The sequence below is a fragment of the Taudactylus pleione genome, unplaced genomic scaffold, assembly GCF_031769625.1.
Source record: "Taudactylus pleione unplaced genomic scaffold, aTauple2 ptg000256l, whole genome shotgun sequence".
Classification (NCBI taxonomy): Eukaryota; Metazoa; Chordata; class Amphibia; order Anura; family Myobatrachidae; genus Taudactylus; species Taudactylus pleione.
Window position 1 is genome coordinate 16,231,448 of NW_028284658.1, and position 12,399 is coordinate 16,243,846.

Consider the following 12,399-nt stretch of genomic DNA (forward strand, 5'->3'; position numbering starts at 1 on the left):
ATCCCAGCATGCATTGCAACATTTTTAGCATGGCCAAATAGTAAAACTGTAGCAGGGCATGCTGGGATGTGTAGTTTTACAACATCTGGGGGCCGCTTATTGCCCACCCCTACTTTAGACGCAGAAATCTGCTTACACTGTTTGACCGTGTCTGCCAGCCCCGCCATCTTACAACTGATGTTGGGACAGTATGACTGGTATGATGCGCAGTCTAATGGCTGTGAGGGGAAGCAGTGTCTACTTGATCTAGTGGGAAACTAGAATGCAATAGAGAACAGAGGTCTTGTTACCTTATTTATTGAACTGCGCTTGTATCAAGCTTCTTTGACACAGTTTCAGAGGCTGAAGGGATAGCTATACTGTCAATCCCTTGGAGGTTCCAACTAGACCTGTATCTTCTCTCCACCTCTTCTCTGCTGAGAAGGATCAAAGAAAGAGCAAGAAGTGATAGCATTTCTTCCATTTTAGCCATAACAATGGTTCCCAGTGGTTTGGGATTTACTTCAGTAGGAACCATGGTCTCTACCACCTTGACCATACTTCATATTTTTATAAAGATTGTCATTTTAATTTACTACTTAATGCTCTGATGGATGTTGTATTTGACCCAATTCAAGAAGTCTTGTTGAAATGGAAGGCAGTGCTCCTAGTGGCAATTCTGTCTGCCAAAATAAGTGAAGAGTTACAGGCACTATGGTGCAAGGAACCCTTTGTAAATATAGTGATAAGAGAAAAAAATATATATTTTTTTCTAATTTAACCAATTGTGGTATCTACTACATTTTCATATAAACCACTCGATTATGGTAAAATAATCCTACTTTAGGACGATCATTTGCTGAATGTAATGGGGGATATTACTGTGTATTTGTCCAGGTCAATGGGTCTTCGGAATACTTAACACTTGTTTATGATTCCAGCAGAATTTAGGGAAGGTAAAAAAAAAAATCCATGCCCCTCTGTCCAAGACTTTGCTAATGCTTGAGTAATGAGAGGTAGGTGACAGTACTTGGCAAAGGATCTCTATCTATACCCTCTTTTGCATTATCACCTTGGATAAATTCTCCTCTACTCATTCTTTACTTGGGGTGTGTTGTCCACACTGCCACTTAAATGTCTGGTTATGCATCATGAAGAATTATTTTTTTTTATTTTTTATTTTTTTTCTTGTGACAAACCTAAGCAATACAAATGGACAGGCTACATTGTTAAGGAGAAACCTGAAGAAAAGATAGTTTAGCACTATAATTCAAAGTCCCCAGCAGCTCAAGTTTCTCACTGATGTTTAGCTGTAATTCTTATTTAGAGACCAAATACCGATCTCTACCTATCTTAGGAGGGAGCTAACCCATTGTAAGGTCTTTCTTGGGAGTAGTTCAAAAAAGTTATCAGGTGCTATAATTCAGTTTTCTGAAGTGTGACGCTACCAAAATTTTCACCCACTCTCATCTCTAGTTTGGCTGCTGCAAACTTTTTCTGGGTTTTCTTTCCCCACCTCAATCTGTCCAAGATAGGTCCCCCTTGCATATCTGACCTTATTTCAATCTAGACTCATTTCCATCCTCTGCGTTCTGCCATTAGGCTCTATTTAATTCAACGTGAATTGAATAGCGCCGGGAATGAGCTCCCGGAGCTATTCAATTCTGAGCACTGTTAAGCCTGACTAAGGACTTCTTCTTGCACCCCTCCTGGGGTGCGAGCAGAAATCCGACAAAACAAAACAGCATCGCGCCATGCATTTAAGTCAGAAAATGCCCGTTTTCGCGTCTAAACACCATGTTTAAGGCGCTAGAATGAGCATTCTCCGACATAACAGCGTGCTGAATTGAATAGCTTCAGGAGCTCCTTTTTGGCGCTATTAAATTTGCGTTGAATTGAAACGTGCCCGTTGTCTGGGGGCTTAATTTCCCACTGATAAACGCCTCCCTCGCCCTCTTGTGCTGCTTCCCACATATGGAATATATTTCCATGCTCAATTTAACCAGCTTCCAAAGCTTTAAATGGTTATCCTTTCAAACTAACCTGTACAGCAATACCTGTCTCCCACCTTACTCCACTATGACCTAGCCTCTCAACCTCTCGCATTGTACTATTTTTTTATTTATTTTTTTTTTTTTATTTAGAAGACTCCACAAGGTGTCCACAGCACTGTACATAGATTAAGCAACAGTTACCTCTCTAGGTACTGTTACTCTTATCACCTGTTCCCAGGCCTTGATTGACCTATTTCCTGTCCCTCTGACACACATCATGCCTGTTATTATTGTCATGTCTTTAACATGGCTCTTGATCACACCTGGGAACCATGTTTAGTTCCCTATGTACTCTCTATCTGACATTTTATTATTTTTATTAACAGTTTCTTATATAGCGCAGCAAATTCCGTCGCGCTTTACAATTTGAAACAACATTAACATTATACTGGGTTGTAAAAGACATACATACATACATACATACATACGGGTAAGAGGGCCCTGCTCGCAAGCTTACAATCTATAGACATTGTGACTGTTTATTGTTCATGTTTGTTTTGCCTCCCTTTTTATAAGTCAGGACTGTAGGATATTATGCTCTCATTACCCCTTTTCTTACTGAACATTTTTATATCTATACAGGATTTAAAAACAAAGAAAACCAAAGGCAGAGTGGAATATGGACGAAGTGTAGGGTAGAGTTACTCACTGTGGTTAGTACAAGCAAGTTGTGATGAGTCTTGAGGGGGGGGTTCTTGTATCCAACAAGTGAGCAGACAGACTGATTCAGTAACATCATATTGCTCTTCTTTATCACAGACTATCTACTCCCAGATGAGTTTTAAGCCATATCAAGAAATATCCTCTCTCCTTTGGTCACCTTGTGCATATATCATGCCTGTAATGTTCTGTACAACACGTTTTGTTACACCTTACCTGTTGTATTTTATGTAAATATTATTCTTAGTTTTCCCACTATTCTGTATTTAGGCTTATTCTATGTCCTGTATTTTGCCCTTTGGTCCTCTACGCCTTTTGTAATGAGCTCCACTTTCACATTGTACAACACTGCAGAGTTTTGTAGCACCATATAAATAATTGATTATTCATTTTTAATGTATCTGGATGGAATTGTGAATATGGCCTCCTACAAGGACATCTTTGTAGTTGGGAGCGATATCATTTATATGCAGTCATTGGGCTCTATTCAATTCAACGTGAATTGAATAGCGGCGGGAAGGAGCTCCCTGGGGCTTTTCAATTAATTCAGTGTGCTGTTTTGTCAGAGAATGCCGCTTCTCATGCCTTAAACATGGTGTTTAGTCGTGAGAACCGGCATCCTCCGACTAAACTCCCCGACGCAATGCTGTTTCCGCGGCGCTAAGGGCAGAAAACAGCATCCGCCTGTAGTTATGTGGGATTTCTGCTCGCACCCCAGAAGGGATGCAAGAAGAATTCCTTAGTCGGTCTTAACAGCGCACTGAATTGAATAGCTTTGGGTGCTCCTTCCCGGCGCTATTCCATTTGCATTGAATTGAGGCCATTGTCTAATCAACATCTGATCGATCCTGATCACATTTCAAACCTTGCAATATAGAATTCATGAGCCAGACAACTAAATATGAGCCAGCACAATCTTTTAAGGTAACCAGGAAACATGTACCGAATATACAGTAAGGATACTGCCTTTGAACCTCTTTATACCCCTGCCTATACCTTCTAATATCCTTCCTATAAACCTCTAAGGATGACGCTAATTTGCGTACGCAGTCATCCAGTAAATAAAGACTCCAGACTTAGAACATGTGGTTCCAAAGCACAAAGTATTATTCAAGTAAAGTACAGCCGTTACACGCTGTGATCCTCATATAATCTTAGCGCAAAGAGATTATACAGACCCAAGTACAATTACACATATGCAGCGCTCTCTGGTCCAGATGTTAGGCATCAGCAAGAAACCCCTCGTCAATCAGCATTCAGCACAAAGACTAGGAACCCAGGGTCAGCACACCTATTTATACCCCCCAGAAATAAACAACCTAAAGGAGAGGGCATATGTTACAAGGCATTTAACAGGTTGATTCAAATAGACACAACCCAGCCTCTAACAACTGGGGGTCTCTGGTTTCCTGACTCATGCAATCATCCTAACAGTTGTTCATATTATGTACATTTTGTTGCTTGAAGTCTCTGCGGTCCATAAGTTAAGAATGCATGATGCGATCTCCACACCGATGGTACCGGAATACTGTTGAAAGAGTACGCATCAGTACAATACCAATCACGGCTTACTTATCATGTATAAAACCTTTAGTTACCAAATAATCTTTATTTCACAGCATTTATGCTAAATGAACAAACTTAAATCTTATACTTTACATATTCACATAAAAGGTTTAATAAGCTTTAATGTGTAAGTATGCGGGGTGTGATGTAAAGACGCTAGTTAACTTGGGGCAGATGCGTGCGCATGAAGCTAATAAACAGAGTTTTCATACAGGATCTTGTGCATTCGCTAATATGCAATTGTGCGTATTAATGTGTGTATGAGAAATGGTGCACTTAAATCTCACTTAAACTAAGTGAACACCTAGCAGTGTGGAATGCTGAGCATTATAGTTCCACACGCTCCCCTCTCTCAGCAGCTCCCACCCTTCCAAGCCTAAAAAGTACAGTCCTTTGTTCTCCCAGGTTCTTGTGTAAATGCAAATTGGCACAGCTACAAGACCCAAACCTCAGATAACACTCTTGGCTTTGAAGGTATTTTATTGTAGGAAGCCTGCTAATGTAAGGTGCTACAAACGACTCTCTTGCCGTATTCGAGCAGGGCCACCTGGAGTGAGAGCAGACGTTATGTCCAGGAAGCTTATCTACACAGGCTAGTTGTCACGTGGCCATTTGCTCTGTATAGCTAATGCAATCCAATTTTGAAAATATATCCTTTAGGGGAATTATAATAATATACACTTTATCCACAGCACCCAAACTACGTAAAGTCATGAAATGGGCTTTTGGTGAATCGCCGTAACTTATGGCGATGGTCACAGATGCAATGACATGATGCTAATAGTAATATCGCCACATGTACTAAAGTGTGAGTTTATCTAAAATGGCGCTTAGGCGGCCATTCGCAAAATGGCGTCTTGCGATCTCATTTCCAAGATGGCGTCTTGCGGCCAGTCGCAAGATGGTGTCGCTGCAATTCAATTTTAAACTGATCTTGTCTCAGCCAATAATCCAGCTACGACAGCTAGAAGTAAATTTTTAGGTGTATCGGCTACTTGCCTGTTCATCCCTCCTTTAAGGTGCTGCTTCAGATTCACATTTATGCTGTGTGGAATTAATGGGCGGAATTCAATTGATTTCGCGGCCGGCATCTCCCGTCTAAAGTGACAGGAGATCGCGGGCCGCTATGCAATTGTGCCAGCTTTTCATGCTGATCGCGCCCATAGAGGTCAGGTTTAGCCACGTAAAGCAGCTAAACCCGACCAAAGTGCTGGGCGCGATCGCGAAAAGTGATGTTTGGGCACCCAAACATGTCACTTTTCGCACATTTCAGCTCTCATCACCCAGGGGCTGCGAGCTGAAATGTAGCGCTTGGCAGCTGATCGCGCCCGACAGGAGCAAGAATAGAATAGCTGCGTCGGGCGCGATAGGGGCTGGAAAGAATTGAATTCCGCCCAATAAATTAGTTCTTGGGTTAAAGCCACTATGGACAATTCTGCAAAACAAACCACACAACTTCCTATTTGGCACCATGACCGTTATTCTTTGTTTAACTATTTTTTTTTTCTCTATATACCAGCAGGGCTGAGATTTATCTACAGACTTTAGCTCTATGTCTAAGCGTGGCATGTCACTCACTTTGCACATTATTTGTTAATTTTATTAATTAAGATGATAATGTGGTGGTCACATACTATAAACATTTAAATATAGACTTGATTAGTGACAAATTATTGTGGTATTCGGTGGGTAGATGGAGCCTTGGTGTAGAGTAGAAGTAAGTATCGAGGCCTGGTTAATAGGCATTCAGACGTCTGGAAACAAATTGAAATCGTGTTAGGACAGGAAATGGTGGAGGTTATTTACGAAAAATGTATGAATAGAAACAAAAATATAGTGTGTAGTAGTCTCACAAAGTGGTGCTTTGGTGTGTGTGTGTTGTTAAGTAAACAATTAAAAACTGCAAAGTTAATTAATTGCAATTTCTGTGGCTGCTGCAGCGTATAACAGGACTGTCGTCCTTCTAGGAATCTGCTCACCAGGTAGGGGTGCAGTAGGTATTACTGTCGGCGGTTCAAATCCCGACAGCGGCAGCCCGGCAAGGGTGAAGATCCCGATCGTCCCTAATGTAAGTATCGCTAACCTAATTCTACCCCCTAACCCTCCCTTAGGGGTGCCTAAACCTAACCTCCCCCCGGGGGTGCTTAACCCTCCCTCCCCCTAGCCTAAATCTAGCCCTCCTGGGGGGTGCCTAACCCGAACCCCGAACTCCTGCCCCCCCCCCCCCCCCCTCCTGCGGCTGTCTGCGCCCGGCTTACCTTACCGTTCAGTATGCCGGGCGACGGTCTTCCGGCGTATGGTTAATGACAGGTGTTGAGTTTTCAACGCCTGTCATTAGTACCACGCCGGGATTAGAGAGTCTGGAAGCGGCTTCCATACTACATCCCCCACATAGATCCTGTAATAGGTGTAAGGGAGCACTGACAGCATCCTCTGGTGCCCATCTTCTTCTCCTGTGCGTCTGACCATCTCTAAGCTGTCATGTCACCAGCAGGAGGCGGTGCTGCGGAAGCAGCGACTGATCACACTTTGGCAGCCAGAGCCAAGTGATGCCCACTTCCTTCTCACACAAGTTCCGTCTAGTGCAGCTGGTGGCGCTTTGTTAGCGCAGCCTGGGACCTGGCATTATTCCCTGCTGCAGTTCCTGCTACGTGTTGGGATCAGCAGTATTTCCCGCCGCTGCCAGGCTGAGGGTGCACTCCGGTTAGGTACAATGACGCCCGGGCCGCGCCGCCAGCAGTAGGGTAGCTTCTCTCCACGTGGGTCGCAGTGCAGCGGCTGCTGGGAGACTGCGCACGGGGCTGGCTGGGGAGGAAGCGGGAAGGAAGCCAGACACTGCTGCTGCTCTGACGTGATCGGGTGTCTGACGGAGATCACGGGAAGCGCCCAGGCTGCGGTGTCTTCCCATCATAAACGCACAGACCGGCTCAGACGCATGTCAGGTACAGTACCGGGCCGGGTCCCTGTTCCTGTCTTTCCTCCTAATACAGCTGCAGTCCGTAGCCACTGACTTTCTGTCTGCCCAAACCCCGCATTGCACTCCCCAGCACCGCGTGTTAGCAGTGAGTCAAAGCTGCCCCCCTCCTCTCTGGTCACCTTCCTGTGACTTGTTATACGCGCGTATACAGCGCAAGCGAAATTATATCTGTAGTTTCCTTGTTCAAATCTTTCACTATTATTTTGCTGCACTAGGAGAGCGATAATGTAGGGTATTGCAATTGCACAGCAACGTTCCAGCTCTCATTCCAGTGTGAAGTTATTATGAGTGGCACTGCTTTTAGGGAACAGTTCTCACGGTGTTCTCGCATTAGTATTCCAGAGGATATTTGTGTTTTGTGTGTGTGCCTCCTGAGCAGGTGAAAAGGTAGTAAAAATTATTATTTGAAGATAAGAATGTTGCAACACGGTGCAAAATCTCTGGTACACTTCTCCCGGAGGAGTTTATATGGCATAATTTGCCCAATAAAGTCATCAGTTTTCTGGTGAATTTTTCTAAAAAGCTCTATAATGGTTTAAATGATGTAGGACAGGTGCATGGAGATGTATTGAAGGGAGAGGGGTTTTTTGAACTTACAGATGAGAAGTAAAAGGGTTTATTCCAACTTTTTTACAAACTTATTAACACACTGAAAAACTACTATACAGACATTTTTCTCTATTTATAAATGCTGGAACGATTTTCATTTGCTGAAAAAACACGTGCTTGCTATCATTTTTCAGCCATTAACAAAATGTACAGAAATCACTCCAGTACTTTCTGTATGGTTCTTCTGTCTCCTTTGCCAATTTTGGGGGGTACAGGAGGGTTTCCCCACTTTTTAATGTACTTCTTCTCCAGGTCGCTGCTTGTAGAAAACTCACAAAACCTCACCGCAAGTACCGTGAATTTGCATTTCTAATTGAATTTCTCAGGGGAGCACATTCTCGTAATGTATGAATTATAATGAAACAACCTTGCTTTCGCAGACTCGCTCCTAATTGAATTAACCCCTAATTCCAATCTCTCTAGAAGGCGCTGCGCATGATGTAGTATTGCTTTTTTAACCTCGACTACTTAAAGTGGTAGATTAGTGTTCCTATAATTTATGATGAAGCACATTCTTGCGTGTCATATTTGTATGTCTATTGTCTTGTTTTAAGATGTCCTATATTACTAGGTTCAAACTCAGTTACCTGCGGTGTTTACCGCACAGGTAAAGCTCTAGGTTTAACGCCCTGGACTGAAAAAAAATTGTGCATTTTCCTCACCCAGTAAACCCGCAGGTAAGGGGCAGTAAACCACAGATTTGCACATTAAATCAACAAACATTGATGGCCGCGACTGGTGGATCGGTGTTTCTGATCGGAGGATCGGGCAATATGTTGTTAGATGTATGGAGCCCTTTAGTTGATGATGTAGTATTCATATTGCTGTCTGTTCCATATTATATTTTATGGCGCATTAGGCCACAGGTTCCTGAACTTGGTGATCAAGGCACCCTAAAGGTCCAGGTTTTAAGAATAATAATTGGCTCAGGTGACTTAATTAGTACCTCAGTCTTTTAATTTAGCCATCTGTGCTCAGTCATGGATATCATTAAAACCTGGACCTTTAAAGTGCCTTGTGGACAGAGGGCCCGATTCAGACCCAAACGCAATGTTGTTTACCTGTGTAAATATCTGTAACATCGAGCTGTCATCTTGCCCTTGTGGAAGGTCTGACCTGCCGCATACTCTGCACTTCTCCTGACGCAGAAGGTTGTCATTCTGCGTAGGAGATCGCAAGGGCTAAATTATGCACAGCATTTAATTGGTCAGACGCCTGCGTTTTTCTGACCACCCCCGTTACCACCCCCAAATGCTGACAACCTGTCACTCACTTCGAGATGGATTCCTCTATGATTGCTGCACACACGCAGTGCGGCTTATCCAAATGCGTAATCGCTATTGCGTCCATCTCCTAAATGAGGCCCAGTGTGTGTAATGTTCTTTCTATTTACACTTTTTAAAAAAATTTGGGCAGCACAGTGACATGCAGCCCTTATGTATGTAATCCCAGAGTGGACAATATTAACTTGTAAACTCAATGGGCAGAATTCAATTGATTTCTGCCCCCATCGTGCCCGACGGAGCTATTCAATTCTTGCTCCTGTCGGGCATGATCAGCTGCCAGCGCTACATTTCAGCTCGCAGCCCCTGGGGGATGAGAGCTGAAATGTGCGAAAAGTGACATGTTTGGGCGCCCAAACATCACTTTTCGCAATCGCGCCCAGCACTTTGGTCGGGTTTAGCTGTTTTACGCGGCTAAGCCCGACCGCTTTGGGCGAGATCAGTACGAAAATCTGGAACAATTGCATAGCGGCCCACGATCTGTCACTTTAGACGGGAGATGCGGGCCACGAAAACAATTTAATTCCGCCCAAAGTGTAAAAAAAATAAATAAAAATAATAAATTTTTTTAATTAATTTATAGTTGACTTTGGACCTGATTCACAGATGGTCGCAATATTGATGTTGCACACAGTGGGGTGATTTTCTTTTTTTATTTTAATTTTTTTTGCCCATGAACATGCGCTAATGCTACGTGGACAGTATAGGGCGGCTAACTCAGAAGTTTGATGTGCAATCAATGTTTCCTATGTGTTTTCGCGAATGCAAACACGTGATCATTATGGGGTTTCTTTTTGTTTTTTTCACCTGAAAAAAGTCCCCAATGACTGACTGCTTTGGGGATAATTGAAAAGCCCCCGGGGGATCAATTAGCCACAGTAAATTACCGCAGTTGGCTTATTTCCCCCCATAGTTTCAACTTAGGGTTATAATCAATATGTGGCGAAAAGTCAAAGGTCGGACTCTTTCACCATCCTGGAAAATGTGAAGAATGATCCTAGGGAGTAGAGAATTATTACTCTCAAAAAGGTATACATTTTGGATTTATACTTTAAATTCTTCAGTCCCTAACGGTCTAAATGAAAACATCGATATGGTGTCCACCTTCTTCTTTTTTTTTTTTTTTTTTTTTATAGGCTTTTTATTAGCATCTGGTTTTTATCCCAAAATAGGTATATGGGTTATACTAAGGGAAAGTTGTATGCAATTATGTAAAACTTGCGAATATTTTGAAAGATTCCTAATGGTATGTTCCATCATTAAGGGGGCCACCTTTAAGATTGAATTTAGGTTGGGGTGATAGGGCTAAGATTTCAGTCTGAAGTAGATTATAAACAGGTATGAAATAAGAATGTAAGCTTTGTGTTCCAAATAGTAGAAATAATATGCATGTATTTTAATGTTAGTGCATGATAAGGTGATAAGCGTGTCATTAATTTTGTTAGTATACACATGGGAGTGTTCTGTCCCACTTGGAATGTGGGTTATCATAGCACGGGAACGCAAGCTTTGTTCCTAGCGCATGTGTCGTAGCACTGAAGGTGTTCCATCATGAATGCTGCAGGGTGCATGCGCCTCCAGCTTCCCCTGCAACCTGTCATGGCCGCTGGAACGCAGGGTAATAGCGTGTGTGCGACCAGCGTTCCCTGCAGCTTGTTATGGCCGCTGGAATGCATGGTTGCCTACCGCTGATTTACAAACTAGGAAGTGGCAATTTTCCCAAGGACACCTGGGAAAACGGCGTGAGAACACAATTAGGTGGTTTATAAGGTAAATAATCAATTTTCACATTGAGTTTTTTTAGGGAGGTAATCACTGCTATTCAATGTTTACTATGAGGGAACTTTCATCCATGGGTAAGATGTAGTAAATGGTGTTCCAGAGGTAATTACTAAATTTATGGATAGGAAGTGATGTCATGCCCATCCGTATATATAGCGGGAGAAATAGTGAGCTCCTCATTGCCGTCTGATCCTGGGGACAGGTCACATCACCCCATTGGAGGTGAATTTTGTCCACATTATTAGTAAGTATGAAGGAATCTTTCATTGTCCTTGTTCTGAGTTGTTATTGTATCGAGTACATTTATGGAGGTTTTTTTTATTTTAATTTTTTTTTTCATCACAGCCTCCAGTATAAAATTATCATTGTTGGATTAGCTATGGAAATTGGGATCTGTTATTTCTTATATTTCTTTTTCATTATATCATACCAGATGATGGTCATCTTGTTAATGTATAGTTCCGGTGTAAGAATACTATTCCGCCAGTTCTATATTGGATTGTTTACATCCACCATTTGGGTATGTACTGTGCTGATGGTGTATGTATATTTTAAGACCCCTCACTTACTCTAATTTATGAGTTTTATATTCACCCTTTTAATATTGTGTATATTTTGTTTTCCATTAATGAATTGTATACCCCTGATGAAGTCCTTACTGACAACGCGTAGGGTTCTGATATTTTAGATCCAATTGTCCAAATGGAGGAACCTGCTAAATTAGTTCAGGCAGGCCCAGTGTGGGTAGCAGCAGGATATTTTTATTACTGACCTCCTCTGTTAAGACAAAGGAAAATCAATTATGTAAGCAATTTTTATGATGTATATAATTGTCCATTGACATGCAGTTTTAATTAAAAAAAAAAAAAATTCTACGGAATTTAATGGTCTGCCATTGGGCCATTTCTTGTGTGTTCTTTTGGTGAGAGGGTCTTTTTTTTTTAGAAACTTTCTAGGATATATAGAATTATCCATCAACTCCATTGAGGATTTTCCAAAATCCACCAGATGAAAGTGAATCATATTGAGATCCTGAATGAAAACTCCTCTTGGACATTGTTCAATACTTATTGGTGTTATCACAAACCTTCAAAGAAATTTGTTCATTTGATCCATATAGGGTGTTGTTTACTCAACGGCCTTTAAAAAATATGCACCCTGTAAGTGTTTGATTGTCTAGGTTTTTTGTTCCCACTAGCAGGGGTTCTACTTGAGGTGCAGCAGTTCTTATACTCTATAGCGCATTTTGTGTGTGTGTGTGTGTGTGTGTGTGTGTGTGTATGTATATATATATATATGTGTGTGTGTGTATGTATGTATGTATGTGTATATATATATATATATATTTATTTATTAATCCTATATCTCGCTACTGACAACTTTTTTTTTTTATTATTTTTTTTTATTTGAGATGTTCTAGTTGTATTGCATAGTATTGCTTTGCATAGGAGTCTGCAGTGCTATACAGACTGGTACAGCAGCGCTCACA

The 12,399-nt window shown here is 41.9% G+C and overlaps 1 protein-coding gene across 6 annotated transcripts in view; it reads left to right on the forward strand.

The window, feature by feature from the left end:
- PHF20 (PHD finger protein 20) overlaps positions 1-12,399 on the forward strand; it is a 157,185-nt gene that overhangs the window by 7,587 nt on the left and 137,199 nt on the right. Inside the window, exon 1 of one of the 6 annotated variants that reach the window (XM_088480690.1) lies at positions 6,844-7,201. The exons of the other annotated variants lie outside the window; for them this stretch is intronic. The gene's annotated coding sequence lies outside the window, so the exon portion shown is untranslated. Of the gene's footprint in view, positions 1-6,843; positions 7,202-12,399 lie in introns of those variants that run through there. 6 annotated transcript variants of the gene reach the window in all.